The following is a 19,709-nucleotide window of genomic DNA, read 5'->3' as shown; positions in this document are numbered from 1 at the left end:
CTGTAATGCCCAGATTGTTGTAACAATGTAAGTTTCGCATATTCTTGTTCTGTTGCGCCCGGTTACCTCAGGGTCTGGCGCGCATTATAAATAAATAAACAAACAAACAAACAAACAAACTCTTTCACATGCTATCACAAATAACTTGGAATTATTTCCACTACCAAAACCCCTGCAACAACTCAATTTATATGAGAGCATCATAATTCAAACAGTTCACCCATTTCCAGCAATAATCCGCCTTCAACCAAAAACAGCAAAATTACCTCCCTCTGAATTAGTGAAAGGCATTTGTGGCAAAGTAGTTTATTTACCATTAGATCTAAAAGAAAATGTGCACACTCTGGGAGTGCAACGTCCAATAGAGCAATCTTTAATTGTCTTAGTAAATGGTGTACCTACAAAAGACAAAATAAATTGGCAACAACTCGTAGACTTACATAAAGTTAGACAAGCCTTGCAATATCTAAAAGTCAATAATGAATACTACAAAGAAATTAATATTGAAGAAAACTTAAGGGAAACAACTGAAATAATTCAAGAGTCACCAGAAACTGGTCAATTTGAACTTCTAGATCCTGCTACAGTATCCAATATTGTAGACCATAATGCAATTCATCCATTACACTTAATGACACCATAGATGATGCACTAGAAACATACCAAATGCGACAATCCAAACAATCACCAATCAGCATATGGGAAAAAAGTATAGAAGCACATGCTTTTCCTCTTCTCTTTCCTACTGGGAATGGAGGAAGGTACAATGATAGATACATTCAGATAACAGCATCAGAATACCGCTCGTTAAGAATGTATTCTGAAGATCCCAGATTTAGACAAAATGTGGAATACATATTCCACCTACTCTTTGAAAGTGAACTAGTAACTATTAACTACATTAAGTTGTGCAGAATATGCATGGGAAGATTTACATGATATCCTATGCATATCAAACAAAAACAAAACAAACATAGATATACTAACACCTGGAGAACTTTGCTCTCTAGTTCCTGTTAATGTTTCAAGATATTTCCATCATTGCTTCATTGCTATGCTACACTTTAATTGTAATAAAACTGTTCCTCCCCTCGGAGAAGTGCAACACTTCTTTTGGAGAAAAGAATACCAAGCCAAAGGAGCACCACATATCCACATGCTTTTATGGATTAAAGATGCTCTTAAATTTGGTCAAGACAGTGATGCGACTGTTTTACAGTTTATCGAAAAATATGTCACTTTTGAAATTCCATCAGAAGCAACAAATAGTGATCTTCATGCACAAATTGTACAATTTCAAAGACACAAATGTGGGAAATATTGCCGTTCCAAATACAAAAACAAAGGGATATACTACACCAAATGCCGCTTTGGTTTCCCTAGACCAGTTACAGAAACAGGTGAAGTGAACAACTTCATGTCTTCAGTTAGACATACTGCCTCATCACGAGTCTGGCGGTAACCCTTAAATGCAGTGGTAGCGCTATTACCACCGCATTTAAGGGTCTGCCAGATCATGACTTTGGTAGATTTCCCCCCAGCTCTGAGCTGGGGGAAAATCTGCGGAAAAATTGCTGATTTTCAGCACGATTACCGCCGGCAGGAAATCCGCCAGCGGTAATAGCGTGAATTTTCCCCATTGGGCCCAATGGGGAATGAGGGATTCCCGAATGGGCCCAATGGGGAATGGGCAATAACCCTTCCACCAAACCCGTGATCGGGCGCTAATAGCGCCAGGGGGTTTGGCGGTAGGGCTATTAGCGCCGGCGTTACCGCCCAACTCGTGATGAGGCCCATAGTGTTAAAGGTAAATCACCTAAGAACACATATTACATAAAAAGAACAGAAGAAGCAAAATATATCAATGATTACAATGCAATCATTGCCCTTTTATGGAATGCAAACATAGATGTGCAGTGCATTGCAGACAATTCCACTGCAGTTGCACGATATGTTACAGCCTACTTAACCAATCATATTTGTTATGTCATATTTGATGTCATGGGTGTTATTCTTAGCAGTGCACGGTGATGGTGCGAGTTATGGTTGCTTAGCTTACCATAACTGGCGAATTTCAGGGGTTTTTCGGTTTTACTTGCAACCATAACGTCCCTTTAACAAAGATTTTTCACTGAATTTAACAGGTTTTTAGTAGCGCAACTTAACCATAACGTCCCTTTAACAAAGTTTTTTCATTGAATTTCATAGGTTTTTATTAGTGCAATTTAACCATAGCGTCCCCTTACCAAAGTTTTTTCATAGGTTTTTATGAGTCCAACTTAACCATAACGTCTACAAACATCTGACTTCATTGTTCTCCTGCCAAAAAAATAAATGCATCCAAAAACAATAAAAGAAATGTTCCTTGCCTTTTACAGTAAAAAAATAGAACTAAAATAAAAACGTATATACTCCATCTACTTTATATTTCACAGTAAAGAACATTGATCCTCATTCCGACCTTGGCGGTAAGGTGTTAACGGTGCCGGTAATCGTGCCGGTGCCGTTAACCCCTTACCGCCACATTATGAGTTCCTTTAGCAGGTCCCACTAAGGGCGTCCGTTATTAACGGGCCCGTTATTAGCATGCTCCCCATTTCCATTGAGCCCTATAGGGGCTCAAATGGGAATGTGGAGGTACCGGGTCCGAGTTCCTTGAATGAGGAATTACCGGGTCCTCCAAGAACCCAGACCCGGTATGCGGTAAGAGGGTAGCCATGTTGCTTTTAGTAATGACCCCCATAGACTCAATACGATTTTCCAACATTTCCATTTGCATTTTGTGTTATGCTAATGGCGATATTGTGGCGTTTATCCCCCGTTCCAGGGATGGAACGGTGGCTACCGACCTGGCAGCCCAAGTTATCAACCCAAGCGAAGCAAGGTTGGATAACGAGGTCTCCGGACCATTATCCCCCCATTCTAGCCACTGTAATGGGATATGAAGGCCATTAGTGCCCTAGGTTCCCATCCCGGCTGAAATTCATAACATTCCACATTTCCTTTATTTTAAAAACATTTCTATTTTAGTTCCCAACAATGTCCTTCGTCTCTCGCTTGCTCAGCGCATTAATGCCTTACTGGCCTTGTTTGCGCTTTATCAAGTTCTAATACAATACAATACAATACACTAGTCACTATCTCAACCCTAAAGAATATAATCACTAGTCACTATCTCAACACTAAGTGATCAATCACCCAGGCAGATGCCCTATGTAAGAATGTATCCACCCAATTAGAATATCACATCTGAAATATCTACCCCAGAAATATGCCCTGGCTTAGGTCAGATGGTCGAAGAACAAATGAGAATGTCTGAAGCCTGGGAAACAGAAAAGCAAAAGCAAACATCAAGATAGGTATTTAAAGAGATTCTGAAAAGAATGCCACCTGTCAGTCGGTATGATTGTGGACATACGCCTCACTTAATTATTTTTATTTATTCACATTTATAAAGCACACAAAAGGCCCTTAGGCATCGTAGTGTTGTTGCAATAGGATTACTTAGTGTGCGACAAAAATTACAGTGAAGACAAAAATAAACAATAATGGATACAAGCACACAGTACAATTACATATTAAAGGGATGAGTTGGCAGTATGTTCCTTGGTTACAGTGGAACAATGTTGCGGTGTAAATAAGCTATTGACAGTTACAGATTAATTAAACAGTTTAGTTTTAAGAGCTTTACTCCACAATACCTATGAACTCTGATATGGCACCAGCATTCATAAGATAATGCAAGTTACGGGTAGCATGCATGGAATCATTCAATGAGATTATGAAGAATTTTGGACCCCTTGGGTTTATTCAACCAATTCACAGTGCCGTTAATATCCCAGTACTAGTAATAGTATTACCCAATGGACAGTGGAAACTCTGTGCTGACCTGATGGAATCAAATAAAAAGGTAAACATGTGGCCTCTCCCTTGTATTAATCAGGGATTAGAACAGATCCAGAGTTCTAAATTATATACTGCTCTCCATTGGACTAATGATATGATATGATATGATATGGCATTTATAATGGGCCTATGTGTTTCAAGGTGCAATAAAGGGTATTGGACTGTTTTGGTACTCTTGAATTTAAATGTATGTCCGGGTGGCCATAATGTGCCTGGACCTGACCGTTTTTGTGTATATGCATAATGTAAATTAGTTCATTATATTGCTTCGTAAAGCCATGTTGAAAGAGGAAATTTGGCTCATGTAGATGACCTGTTAATAAAAACAAAAACTATGGAAGAACAGCCGGTGAAGAGCCGTGTTGACCCAACTGAGAAATGCAGGTGTAAAGTTATCTCTTCAGATAGCACAGTGGTGCAGAACTAAAGTAAACTTATTATGACATGAAATCACAGAAGAGATGGTTAGTCCCCAGAAAAAGAAGGTTGTGTCTCTACTGGAAATGAAGAACACCACAAATCTAGAGAGATCACTCATCCCTTGGCCCATCTCTTGCAGGCAGGGTCAGGTGGGAGTAGCAAATTCTCAAACAGAGGCTGTGAAACAACTGAAATCAAGCCTTTCCTAAGCTCCCTGTTTGGTCTGTCCCATTGAAAATAAAGATGTGTTTTGCTTAAAAGAGGGTTTCCAGATACCTGTTTAAGTGTGGTCTTATATTCGACAAATGACGAGATTAACAAATTGATTTTGTGTGTGAGAAAAACCTTATTGCCCATTGTGAATACGTAATGAATGTGAGAATTCACTCCTGGCAATGGTATGAGCATTGAAAAATTACTGACCGTTAATCAAATGGGAACATATAATAGTTGAGATATTTCCCCCAATCTAATTGAGCATTTGAATGATTTAATGAGAACAGTAAACTTTGTTTTTCAAACATGTAAGGACACTGGATTCAGATGGCCTGAGGCCTTACCTTTTGTAATGTTACACATGCAAAATAATCTGAACAAAACATGTGATCTGTCACCCTATGTGATTTTAACAGGAGACTCTATAAACATGTGTGCATCCCCTTCAGAGGCAGCACACCTTTTGAAAAATCAGTTGAAGGATGAGAATGTGATAATTTACTGCAAGTCCCTTTGATTTCTCATTCACAGATTAAAGAGGCATTGTCAACACAAGCTGCTGGACCCTGACGGTCTCTACAACCAGGCGATGTCATGTACCTGAAAATCCAAAAGAGGACAACAGCTCTGAAACCCCACTGGCATAGACCTTGTCAAGTTCTGTCTACCACCCTGATGGCTATAAGGTGTCAGGGGACATTGGGTCCATGCCTCCCATTACCTGTGAGTCTCGCCTCTTTCAGAAGCATTAGGAATCACTGCCATTTAATCTGTGTCCAATTGTCTAGTCAATACTGGACCAAGATCACCGTCAATTCCTCCACATCCTCCTTTATATCTGTATTCAGAATTCTTGAGCCAAGACATGCAGCTGCTCTGCATTTTCAAAATTGTGGGGCTGCTCTAAAGGAGGCTTTTCAGTCAGCCAGAGCAAGCTGTAGAACCACACCACCAGTAAGTGTGGATTCAGACTTAACAGAAGAACCACTACAACCTGCACCTGATTTTTAAGAAATGAATCCTCCAGTACACAGGAGCAACAAGCTATGCCCATAAAATGATGATACTGAGAGTGAATTGGGTTTTGTCAAGATGTCTGCCTCACTTTGTGTGCATGATTTTGATAAGTTATACCTCCTCTAAATAGTGAGGAAATGTGATGACAATTATGGAAACAGACTGCATCTGTTAGTGAGCAGCTTTATCATTTTGATCCAAGTGCATGGCCATGTCTAACTATACCCTACTCAACTGATAATTCAACTTAACTAGTCGATGATCTAACTGACAACTGTTATTGCATGTATTCTGTGTACCAACACTCTAAGTACTCTGAACATTAACTGTATCCTGAACTTTGTTGACTGCATCTAATATAGTCTGAAATCTATCAGTTGAGGCAACAACACATCTCATGAAGTAATCAATGAACAGTGATTTTGTTTCTTCATTTTTTGATCCTGTATTTTACAATAACTGTTACTGTGTTATTCCATCCTGCCACAAGTACCAAGGTTCTGATGCTCATCTATGGACCAAAGATAACATGCATCTTCATGCAACATTGTAGTATGCCTGCATTCAGAACATTTCTGATTGCTGGGTATATTTACACCTTCCACATGGATTGGTTTTCTATAGTTCCTGTTTCTTTTAATTGGGGAGTTATATGCATTAATCTTAGATTAGTCTCTGGTACAAAGGTTCCTGAGCCCTGTTTTAGATATTATTCCAAGCTGTAAATGTGGGTGCCTTGAATGTTCCTTTCCCACACCAGCTTCCAAAAAATCCTTCTTCAATATATCTATCCTCTCCAGTTACATGCCTTCTTTGCTGCACTAATAGAACATGTGTGTTCATGGATAAGTAGTTGTTGCATACATTACTTATTTATCAGTACTAGTGCTGTTATAAATACTGGTAATTTCTCCTTTGATGAACATTTCACATTTGTTGACTCTGGGTGTTTTACACAGGACTTGTTTCATCTGTGACGTTAGTGCTTACTACTGGTTACCCATGAATTGGAGTGGTAGTTGTTATATGGGTTATGTTAAACATGCCTTTAGACACTCATCTAAACTGCCATCCCCACCAAGAAGAAAGAGAGGATCAGGTTGGGAAATGTATCATTGATAGCAGGACGTTCACCAAGCCTGGAGTAGGAGTTGCTGAACTGTGAAAAATATCCTGAGACTGTGCCTGTTGCTGTGGATAGTAGCCAATTACACCACTATGCCGCTTTCACTGATCTTCTGCATGGTGCAGCCAACGACCTACTCGAAGAAATAGAGCATATCCAGAGAAAATATTTTGGAAGTGAAAGCCACTTACAAAATGCAATAGCTTTACAACAGACTAGCAACAATTATACAGATGGCACCCTCTACTACACACATACAAAAAAGAAATACTAACATTTAAAAGTACATCCGCTGAAGTACCAAACCATGTGTGTGTGTGTTGCTGCAGAACTTTTTATAAAAGTAACACAAAGACGTAACATACAAAATAGAAGACAATGAAGATTCCAAATGGTTTGAAGTAGCTCTCTACCTTATAGCAGAAAATAAATACAAAATAACTGACCCCTTAATACTTTGCAGTTACTGCACTACAAAACTTGAAAAAAACCTCTGCACCTTGACTAATTGTATATATACGGTTACTTCTATATAACCTCTGCTTCTTGTATATTAATTGCTCTCAACTCTTGACTATACTGTTTCACTGTATTTATGTAATTTGGATACTATGTATTATTGTAAATTCTGTAACACTGTAATGCCCAGATTGTTGTAACAATGTAAGTTTCGCATATTCTTGTTCTGTTGCGCCCGGTTACCTCAGGGTCTGGCGCGCATTATAAATAAATAAACAAACAAACAAACAAACTCTTTCACATGCTATCACAAATAACTTGGAATTATTTCCACTACCAAAACCCCTGCAACAACTCAATTTATATGAGAGCATCATAATTCAAACAGTTCACCCATTTCCAGCAATAATCCGCCTTCAACCAAAAACAGCAAAATTACCTCCCTCTGAATTAGTGAAAGGCATTTGTGGCAAAGTAGTTTATTTACCATTAGATCTAAAAGAAAATGTGCACACTCTGGGAGTGCAACGTCCAATAGAGCAATCTTTAATTGTCTTAGTAAATGGTGTACCTACAAAAGACAAAATAAATTGGCAACAACTCGTAGACTTACATAAAGTTAGACAAGCCTTGCAATATCTAAAAGTCAATAATGAATACTACAAAGAAATTAATATTGAAGAAAACTTAAGGGAAACAACTGAAATAATTCAAGAGTCACCAGAAACTGGTCAATTTGAACTTCTAGATCCTGCTACAGTATCCAATATTGTAGACCATAATGCAATTCATCCATTACACTTAATGACACCATAGATGATGCACTAGAAACATACCAAATGCGACAATCCAAACAATCACCAATCAGCATATGGGAAAAAAATATAGAAGCACATGCTTTTCCTCTTCTCTTTCCTACTGGGAATGGAGGAAGGTACAATGATAGATACATTCAGATAACAGCATCAGAATACCGCTCGTTAAGAATGTATTCTGAAGATCCCAGATTTAGACAAAATGTGGAATACATATTCCACCTACTCTTTGAAAGTGAACTAGTAACTATTAACTACATTAAGTTGTGCAGAATATGCATGGGAAGATTTACATGATATCCTATGCATATCAAACAAAAACAAAACAAACATAGATATACTAACACCTGGAGAACTTTGCTCTCTAGTTCCTGTTAATTTTTCAAGATATTTCCATCATTGCTTCATTGCTATGCTACAATTTAATTGTAATAAAACTGTTCCTCCCCTCGGAGAAGTGCAACACTTCTTTTGGATAAAAGAATACCAAGCCAAAGGAGCACCACATATCCACATGCTTTTATGGATTAAAGATGCTCTTAAATTTGGTCAAGACAGTGATGCGACTGTTTTACAGTTTATCGAAAAATATGTCACTTTTGAAATTCCATGAGAAGCAACAAATAGTGATCTTCATGCACAAATTGTACAATTTCAAAGACACAAATGTGGGAAATATTGCCGTTCCAAATACAAAAACAAAGGGATATACTACACCAAATGCCGCTTTGGTTTCCCTAGACCAGTTACAGAAACAGGTGAAGTGAACAACTTCATGTCTTCAGTTAGACATACTGCCTCATCACGAGTCTGGCGGTAACCCTTAAATGCAGTGGTAGCGCTATTACCACCGCATTTAAGGGTCTGCCAGATCATGACTTTGGTAGATTTCCCCCCAGCTCTGAGCTGGGGGGAAATCTGCGGAAAAATTGCTGATTTTCAGCACGATTACCGCCGGCAGGAAATCCGCCAGCGGTAATAGCGTGAATTTTCCCCATTGGGCCCAATGGGGAATGAGGAATTCCCGAATGGGCCGAATGGGGAATGGGCAATAACCCTTCCACCAAACCCGTGATCGGGCGCTAATAGCGCCAGGGGGTTTGGCGGTAGGGCTATTAGCGCCGGTGCTATTAGCGCCGGCGTTACCGCCCAACTCGTGATGAGGCCCATAGTGTTAAAGGTAAATCACCTAAGAACACATATTACATAAAAAGAACAGAAGAAGCAAAATATATCAATGATTACAATGCAATCATTGCCCTTTTATGGAATGCAAACATAGATGTGCAGTGCATTGCAGACAATTCCACTGCAGTTGCACGATATGTTACAGCCTACTTAACCAATCATATTAGTTATGTCATATTTGATGTCATGGGTGTTATTCTTAGCAGTGCACGGTGATGGTGCGAGTTATGGTTGCTTAGCTTACCATAACTGGCGAATTTCAGGGGTTTTTCGGTTTTACTTGCAACCATAACGTCCCTTTAACAAAGATTTTTCACTGAATTTAACAGGTTTTTAGTAGCGCAACTTAACCATAACGTCCCTTTAACAAAGTTTTTTCATTGAATTTCATAGGTTTTTATTAGTGCAACTTAACCATAGCGTCCCCTTACCAAAGTTTTTTCATAGGTTTTTATGAGTCCAACTTAACCATAACGTCTACAAACATCTGACTTCATTGTTCTCCTGCCAAAAAAATAAATGCATCCAAAAACAATAAAAGAAATGTTCCTTGCCTTTTACAGTAAAAAAATAGAACTAAAAAAAAAAAACGTATATACTCCATCTACTTTATATTTCTCAGTAAAGTACATTGATCCTCATTCCGACCTTGGCGGTAAGGTGTTAACGGTGCCGGTAATCGTGCCGGTGCCGTTAACCCCTTACCGCCACATTATGAGTTCCTTTAGCAGGTCCCACTAAGGGCGTCCGTTATTAACGGGCCCGTTATTAGCATGCTCCCCATTTGCATTGAGCCCAATAGGGGCTCAAATGGGAATGTGGAGGTACCGGGTCCGAGTTCCTTGAATGAGGAATTACCGGGTCCTCCAAGAACCCAGACCCGGTATGCGGTAAGAGGGTAGCCATGTTGCTTTTAGTAATGACCCCCATAGACTCAATACGATTTTCCAACATTTCCATTTGCATTTTGTGTTATGCTAATGGCGATATTGTGGCGTTTATCCCCCGTTCCAGGGATGGAACGGTGGCTACCGACCTGGCAGCCCAAGTTATCAACCCAAGCGAAGCAAGGTTGGATAACGAGGTCTCCGGACCATTATCCCCCCATTCTAGCCACTGTAATGGGATATGAAGGCCATTAGTGCCCTAGGTTCCCAAAGTGGGAACCTGGGGTGCTAAAAAAAGGATTTTTCTTCCTACACCGGGATGCCTGCAGCATCCCGGTGTAGGACGGAAAATCCTTTTCCAAGATGGCCACCATGGAAAGGAAAGGCGTGGTTCCCGTACACGGCCCCTCTTCTCATTCCATGGCAGCCTGCAGAAGGCAAAATGAGAACCCTATGACCATATCACCAAGAGCACTTTACCACAAAACCAGTCCCAGGTGGACATGGCCTCTTTAACCCCATGTGTTGTCCCTTGTGGTCATAGCCAGTAGCCTGATTGTCCCGATCATGACCTTATTCCAAGACCCAGACAATCTGGCCTCTGCCCATGGCCACAAGCTACACCCCAGTCACCAAAGGTAAATCAATATTTTTTGTACCTACGTTATGACACTTGTCCAAAAACAAAATACATTCAGACTTTACACAAACATGTATATCTAGATCTATAATCTTTTTGCAAATCTTTGTGTAGATTTGTCAAATGGCACCACATTTATAAGCCTTTACAATATTTTGGGACCCCCCTCTAATTTTGCCCTCTCTTGACAAAATGCCACCAAACTTTGCAAAAACATTTATATCTAGATCTATTATCAGTTTGCCAAAATAAGTGTAGATTTGTCAAATTGCACCTCATTTATAAACCTTTACATTATATTGGAACCCCCTCTCTAATTTTGCCCCCCTTGACAAAATCCCACCAAACTTTGCAACAACATTAATATCTAGTTCTATTATCAGTTTGCCAAATTAAGTGTGCATTCGTCAAATGGCAGCTCATGTTTAAGCCTTTACATTATTTTGAGACCCCCCCTCTAATTTTGCCCCCTCTTGACAGAATCCCACCAAACTTTGCAAACACATTCAGAATCAGGATAGGACTAACATTGCTAAATTTCATGCGGTTTCATTGAGTGGTGCCAAAGGTATATGCCATCCAAAAACTGTACCCAAACATCTGAAGTGTCCACAAATTTCTCAGGACTGTTCTTGAACATCCGAACTGTTCGCGCACTTTCGAGGAAAAAACCACCATTTTTTTGCTGCTTGCAGCCATATTCCATCCCATCCTCATCACCCCTCACCCTCCCAGAGATTATTTGATGAATTTGAGAATGCAATGTTGTGTTTTTGAATCTGTTTTTACTGTGATGTCTGCGGACACCAGCCGATGTCTGCGAATCCAAGATGGCGGGCGTTTCCAAAAAATCTGACACACCTCACGCTTCACACCAACCAATCAGCGAACACGTTGTGTATCCGCGGACATGACGCAAGTCTATTAGCCAATCGGTGCCCTGTCCGCGGAGCGAACAGGGAAGTGTGTCCGCAGAGCGGACATAGATATCACTAATTTTTTTGCCTTACGTTTTGGTCATTTAAAAATAAAATACTGGACCGATTTACACCAAATTTACAAAAGCACACCCTCGGGACCAAGCCACTGCTCCTGCCGCAAATTTGGTGCAAATCCGTCCAGCGGTTTGGGCTGTAGGGCTGTGGGTGTGAACACATTTTTTCCCATTCACTCTATGGGACAAAAAGGCATTTTGGGACCCCCCTTACAACGTTGCCGCCCCTGCACCAAACCTCAAATTTCTTTTTTTCCTATAGAGTGAATGGGGAAAAAAATGTGCTCATGCCTACAGCCCAAACCGCTGGGCGGATATGCACCAAATTTGCGGCGGGAGAAGCGGCTTCATTCCAAAATCGTGCTTTTGAAAATTTGGTGTGAATCCGTCCAGTAGTTTTTTTAAAAATGACGAAAAAGTAGGTCTCGAAAAATATCTATGTCCACTCCGTGGACACATTTCCCTGTTTGCTCCGCGGACAGGACACCGATTGGCTAATCGGCTTGCGTCATGTTTCTTGTTGTGAAAGATTTCTTACCAAGTAATACTTGACCATGTGTGAATCCAGTCAGCTTGCAGTTGTTTTTGGTACCACCTGCATTGTAACGTAAAAGCATTAGTATTACATATTTACTATGGTTTGTATTTGTAAGGTGGAGTGAATATCTGAATTGCAGGTAGTACATAATCTGCCATGGTTTGCATTTTGTACAAGTTGCTGAAATGGAATGGATTCACAGTTAGGTATTGATGTATACACAAAACGATCATTAGGGATTTGTTCCTCTGCCACATGGTTGCAGAGAGTGAGTGTATGTTTCCACATGTATGAAATCTGAAAGATTTCATTTAAAGGGATGTTTTTGTTTTCCAGTACTTGTAGTAAGAACATTATACATTCTTGTGGATCTTTCTGTGGTTTATAGTGAATTTGACCATTCCAGCACAGTAGTCCAATTTTTGTCTTATTCCGTGAACACTGTAGGTGTTGTCAGGATTGTTGGTTGCCTTTCTATGAAGGACTAACATTTGCAAACACAATTGGTCTGTATTGTGTAAGTAAATATTGTCAATAATTGGTGGCAATTGGAATAGAATATGTATTGCTACATTTGCGTAGCAATTTACACCAGTGATATTTTGAAATTTGAATGGACCTGATAATTCTGTGTCCAAGTCATTTCTTCGGAGTGTGTGTTGCTTCGTTGAAGAAGTATCTGAGTTAATTTGAGTAGTAGATTCTTCTTTGGTTGTAGCAATTGATGAAGTATTAGCTTATTTTACTCTCTTTGGAGGATTTGCAGTGAGATCCAGTTTCAATTCTGTTTGAAGTAGTTTTCTTTTACAACGTTTTGCTTTTTGTGGAACAGGATATGTTTTTAGATGGGGGTGTACAGTGAACGTAACCTATTGTATTCTAGAAAGCAAGGAATATCAGCATTTACTTTACTTGCATCAAAGTTGATTAGAAATAGACCGTCAAGTGTACGTAAGCGTGATAGTGCTACATAGCTCATGCCTTCTTTAAAGACTGAGAATTTGCAGTGAGATCCTGTTTCATTTCTGTTTGAAGTAGTTTTCTTTTACAACGTTTTGCTTTTTGTGGAACAGGATATGTTTTTAGATGGGGTATACAGTGAACATAGCCTATTGTATTCTAGAAAGCAAGGAATATCAGTATTTACTTTACTTGCATCAAAGTTGATTAGAAATAGACCGTCAAGTGTACGTAAGCGTGATAGTGCTACATAGCTCATGCCTTCTTTAAAGTCTGTTTTCCCAGTATCTATCAATGCTTTATCTAGAGTAAGATCTTATGATTTGTGAATGGTGACTGTATATGCTAGAGTTAGAGAAAATTGTTCTCTGCGCATATACATGTCTTTGAAAAGAAGGAATCAGGCTGTTGAGGGTCCTATCCTTTTAACTTCTGATAGTTTGTCAAAGAGAATATTGACAAAGTGAATGGGGTATATTTGAAAGCCAACAACTGTACTAAGTGCTCCATTAACTAGTCCTTGCGCCACGTCAAGGTTACGTTTAAGCATTACTCTACAGTTTGAAGATAATTTTAATATTTTCTCCAAACCAGCTGTGTTGGAGATTTTTCTAAGGTATTTAGTCTTGTTGTGGCTTGTTGACACATGGTAGTGTCATACCATGTACGTCCAGTTTGTCTGTGGATCAAATTTTAATTATTGGTTGCATTTATTTTTTCAACATTGTTTTCATTGAATTTTGAACAGCTTGCAAGAGTTGGCATCAAGGACATACAATTGACATTTTTGTGTGCTAATTTTTCCAGGACATCAGAAGCACATGAGTTATGGCCATAGTGTGCATGGATGTGCCGGGTTTTTAATATTGATTGTGCTTCTTGAGATAGTACACCAACTCTAATACGTTTTAAAATGTTGGCATATGTGATGTCTGCAGACAGGCGCATGTTCTCTGTTAACTCTCTGTATTGGAAATGTGCCAACCGTTGACATTTCCTATGCTGCAAACAGTTTTATGGCAGAGTTTGTGCCCTAAGGTTTTTAAAATAGGTTCACCTTTCACTGGTGTCAATTGAAGAGGATCTCCGAAAACAATAATGTGTTTTCCTCCAAAGAGCTCTTCGTAGTCTGTTTTGAGTACTTCTTGTAATCTGAGGTGAATCAAAGCCAACATTAGGTTGGAGACCGTGCTGTAGCATTTTTATTTGTTTCAAAACTCTGTGTAGTTCCATTGCAGCTTCTGTAAAAAGTTTATAATAATCTAATTTGTTTTGTTGTTCTACTGGAAGGAGTAGTAATCGGTGTAAAGTGACACCGCCTATGTTGTAGGCAGCTAAACCTGTGGGGGCAGTTACAACAGCTGACAGTTTGTTGTTTGTCAATTGTTGAAGGAACTTGCTGATGATTTTGATTAATAATGTTTTTCCTGAATCAGCTTCACCATTGACGCATAGCAGTATAGGTCTGTAGTTTTGGCAGGTACACTTTGTATTTTCATGTTGTACACCATGTTCAATTTCTTTTGCTACTTCTTGGAAAATGCTCTGCTGCTCATTGTTCAGTTTTGATTTCAGTACAGTGAAGTCTTCTGTATCTTTTGCGTAGTGAGACATGGTGTTTTCTACTTCTGTCATAGCTAATTCTGCCTCACTTGCTATTAGCGGCTGTCCCAGTGGTTATAGGCTTCCTGTTACAGAAGGTTGACTACTGTCTGGAGTGTCCTTATATAGTTGGGCCTGGAGTTCTTCATCGTGTTGCTCTTCATTGTGCAACATTGTTTTGTACTGTGTAAAGCTTACATCTGTTATAGTGCTTTCATTTGCTTTGAAAGCGTCTTAATAGGAGTCATAGATATCTAGTAACTCTTCTTCTTTTCTCCATGGTTTAAAAAGTTGTAGCTGGGACATGTAATATAGTTCTTTATGTTAAGGAGTTTTTAATGACAATTTGATATGATTAATTAAGCTTTGTTTGGTAAGTTACACTAAGCTGCCTTCACAATTTGTCACTCTGTATCTACCTTTGTTTTCATCTGATTTTCTATTATTTTTGTATATGAAGTTTTGGGCTATTTGAAATAGACACATGGTTTCCAAAGTGCTACTCCTGTTTGGGGAGTCTGTGTCTAGTACATTGTTTTTCAAAATGTCTTGGCTGTTGGGATCATTTTGGCTATTGTTTCGATGTCCTTGTATGATTTGAGAACTATCTTTCTAGATTTAGCAGGACCAAGACTTAGCCATACTATATTTTCAGATTTTCCATACAAAGCAGTACCGGGTAAATTGACCAGTTTCTGGTGACTCTTGAATTATTTCAGTGATTTCCCTCAGTTTTTCTTCAATTTTAATGTCTTTGTAGTATTCATTATTGTCTTTTAGATATTGCAAGGCTTGTCTAAGTCTATGTAAGTCTACGAGTTGTTGCCAATTTTTTTTTTGTCTTTTGTAGGTACACCATTTACTAAGACAATCAAAGATTGATCTATTGGACATTGCACTCCCAGAGTGTGTACATTTTCTTTCAGATCTAATGGTAAATAAACTACTTTGCCACAAATGCCTTTCACTAATTCAGAGGGAGGTATTTTGGCTGTTTTTGGTTGAAGGCGTATTATTGCTTGAAATGGGTGGACTGTTTGAATTATGATGCTCTCATGTAAATTGAGTTGTTGTAGGCGTTTTGGTAGTGGGAATAATACCAAGTTATTTGTGATAGCATGTGAAGAAGTTTGGTTGTTGTCAAGTTTGGCAGTGCAGTAACTGCAAAGTATTAAGGGGTCATTTATTTTGTATTTGTTTTCTGCTATGAGGTAGAGAGGTAATACAAACCATTTGGAATCTTCATTGTCTTCTATTTTGTATGTTATGTCTACAGTTTTTGTGCTACTTTTATAAAAAGTTCTGTGGCAGCACACACACACATGGTTTGGTACTTCAATGGATGTACTTTTACATTTTAGTATTACTTTTTTGTATGTGTGTATTAGAGGGTTGCCAATTGTACAATTGTTCCTAGTCTGTTGTAAAGCTATTGCATTTTGTAAATGGCTTTCACTTTCAAAATATTTTCTCTGGATATGCTCTATTTCTTCGAGTAGGTCTTTGGCTGTACCATGTACAAGTTTGTTATTTAAATTGGCTAATGCTAAAGCTGGACTTTTAGCATAGCACAGTTTGTGGACTAGATTTCTTATAGTTGAATGATGTGTTGATATAATTTTGATATGATTGAAGGTGCTTTTGCAAATAGGTCCTGGAATGCAGGCTAATGAATGTCCTTGTAGTCCTGTGTATTTGCGCACTGGACAGGTATCCATATTTTGTAGTAGTTTCATTTTGAATGTGTCTTTGCCTCTCACATACTGATTGGGGAACTGGCATAAAGATTTGAAAGATTTTTTGTCAATATTACACATTGACGTGCACAGCTATTTGTACAATGGACATTTTGGTTCAGTCGGACGGAGAGGTGATACTGAGTTTTCTGGGGATATTTTTGTAAGCAGCATTTCTAGTTCCATTATGGTATTATTAAGTTGTTCATACCCTTGTCCACTGCTATGTATGGCAATTGTGTTTGTTTGCATTTGTTTGTATGCTTCTTCTTTAAAACATGGTTCTGTGCTCGTGGTGTGACTCCATTCTCCTCCACAGATATTTAAGAAGTTATTTTTGTTGAAATTCTGTTTTTTGAGTGGTCTTTTTTGTAGTTTAGTAGTTAGTTTTGTTAGTGGTTTTATTCTGTTTAACACTAAAATAAATAACTTCCCTTTTAGAAGGATTGCACTGTATATGAGAGCTTCTAAGATTAATTTAGATTAATTTTCTACGGTAGGTTTTAAGGGTTGTGCATTATTCCTCTCCTGTTTTTATAAGATTCTGAAGGACTCTGTGGCGGATCAATTTTTGTAAAATACTTTTTTTGGTATGGTTACTTGCCACTACATCAAGATTTATAGGAGCAGTGTTAGCAGTAGTGGTAGCTGAATTCTTGTTAATCGCTTTCTGTTTCGTTTTACATTTTGAAAGAGGAGGCAAAGTTTCTGTACTCGAAGCTTGTTTTGTTTCGCTTAATGACTCTATTAGATCTTTTGTTTGAACTTTTCGTACAAATTCTGCTAGAGATGGTTGCTTATTTTGGACACTTATATTTTGATTTGCTCCACTTCTGCGTTGCTTTCTACGGACTTGATTTTTGGTAGGCATTCTTTGGGGTCTGTTGGAAAAAAAGAAGGTATGGGTTGGGCTGTTCTGCAATGTATGTGTTGGGTACATGCTGTTCTGCAATGTATGTGTGCTGTGTGCATGAGTGTCTGAGTATGATGGTAAAGATGTATGTGGAGGTGTGTGATTCTGCAATGGGCAGCCACAACTAGTTGGGAAGGCTATTCTTGTATTTGTGTGTTACTATAAGGGGGTTCAGATGACAATACAAAGTAAGCTAGTGGTGAGGAGAAGCACTAATACTAAATCTAATTGTTTAGTAACATTCTAGAGGCTGATTAATGGAATTTATGTGCCAAAAAACAGAGATTTGTGTGCTATTCTGCCCGCAAACCCCTGTCTAACAAAAGTGGAGTTGTGGGCAGAATGGTGCATAAATCCCCATTATTCGGCACACAAATTCCATTAATCAATGCCACAGTGTGTTTGAGTAACAGTTAGAACATTATGGCAGTATTGTACTTACTTTTTTTGTTTGGAATGAACGGGTTTCTTCTGAGTTGTTGTTTGTACTGATGCTGCTGCTTTTCAGGAGAGTGGTCTTCACTGCAATTGTAAAAGAAATAAGTTAGTAATTTTGTGTGTTTATAGCACTGTTGTTAATTTAGATGTTGATTTTTATCTTTTTGTAGTAGTATTGTTGTTTAATAACTGAACATAGTGTGTGCATGCAGTTTTCTTTGACTATGTGCAGCCTTTATATTTTTCTAACAATCTGTTAGTTGAACATGCTTTGCAAAGTGTTTGAAACTCACTTGTTTTCTTAAGGCTGTGTTATTGGATGTTAGGAGAAGAAATAATGGTATACTTCTTTTGCTATTTTTATAGGGTATGTGGCACAAACTGTATAGAAATGCATGGGATGTATGAATTTGTGAAGGTGTGGGTAATAAAGCAGAAGGATTTGATGTAGAGGCAATGGTGTTATTTCAGCTGGGATCTTTTCTTATCATAGTGTCTATCTGTGTGAGTGTACAAAGATGCATGAACTTATCCTTGCAGCGTGTAATTTTATAATACACTACTAAGTGTTTTTCTACAATTATACTGTTATTTCTTCCATCTTTTAACATTAACACTCCCAGTAAACTTTACTGACCAATCCCTTGCTCTGCTCATTCTCATTTGCATGCCTCTCCACCCCAAAATCCCTGTATGTAATGCACAATATCCACGGACTACCGCCATGTCCACGGACATACCGAAAATGAGAGCGTGGTGAATGTAAATTTAAATAGTGTACCCCATTTCCCCTTTGAGGTTGGCTCTGAAAAGAGCAGTTTTTTTGGGGGTTTTTTTGCAGATGCTTGACAGACACGTGGAATTTTGTATTTTATGGGGGGGGTTCTTACTTTACTCCTGAAATCTTCACATAAGCTTCTCCAAAGCAACCCTTACATTCCAAAACAGCATGGCATTTCCCATAAAAGATAAGGAAATACCATCTTATTTAAAATAAATAGCATTACTGGAATCAATGTTCTCATTATTAAAGAAGAACATACCAGCCCTAAGCATGAAAGCACACATCCTCGGTTGATTGCACACCTAGCAATGTTTTGCTGAGGACAAAAAACAGAACGATTGTCCCATATTGCCCTAGGTACTTATCCAGGAAAAAGTATGTTGGCATTTGAAAGGATGTTCATTACTGCTTGAACCAAGTGTTCCAAATCTGCCAACAAAGTAGGGGCACTGACATAGCCCAAATGGAAAGCACCATAATGCAAAACTACCACATGGGGACTGTTCATCCTGCCCATATCTTCACAAACGTGTACAATTCCCGGTACATTGCAATCAGGCACAGTGCTCCACACCACCTCGACTGCTTTAACATCAAAATTGTTTGCCACATGCCTGCATTGAGATTACTGCTGTAAACCATGCACACACATATCTCCAAGCACCAACCCCCTGACTTTCTCTACCTCTGCCATCTTCACTACACACAGTCTCTTTCAACAAAAATCCACACCCTCAACATCTGATTGGCTGATCCCTAGAGTCCCCTTTACATGCTGGATTTGCTGGAAAACCCCAGATGTGGCACGACCTGTCCGTGGATAGCACTTCAAATGTACTGTTGATCACTCTGAGTACAAGTCTCATTTAATTAGAAAGAACCTACTACAAAAACTACTGTACAAGTCTCCAAGATTTCTACTTACAGCTGCATGCATATCAACATGTGTGAATACAAACTACAGGTATGCATATTTTATTCAGAGTACATGTACAACTCTTATGAATGCATATAATCAGAGAAAGGCCACTTAACCTGTATAACCTATGGAATGAATTTACTGTAGTTTT

The sequence above is a fragment of the Ambystoma mexicanum genome, chromosome 12 (genome assembly GCF_040938575.1).
Source record: "Ambystoma mexicanum isolate Mex_15411 chromosome 12, UKY_AmexF1_1, whole genome shotgun sequence".
Lineage (NCBI taxonomy): Eukaryota > Metazoa > Chordata > Amphibia > Caudata > Ambystomatidae > Ambystoma > Ambystoma mexicanum.
The sequence above is the reverse complement of the archived record's forward strand: the minus strand, read 5'-3'. Positions refer to the sequence as shown.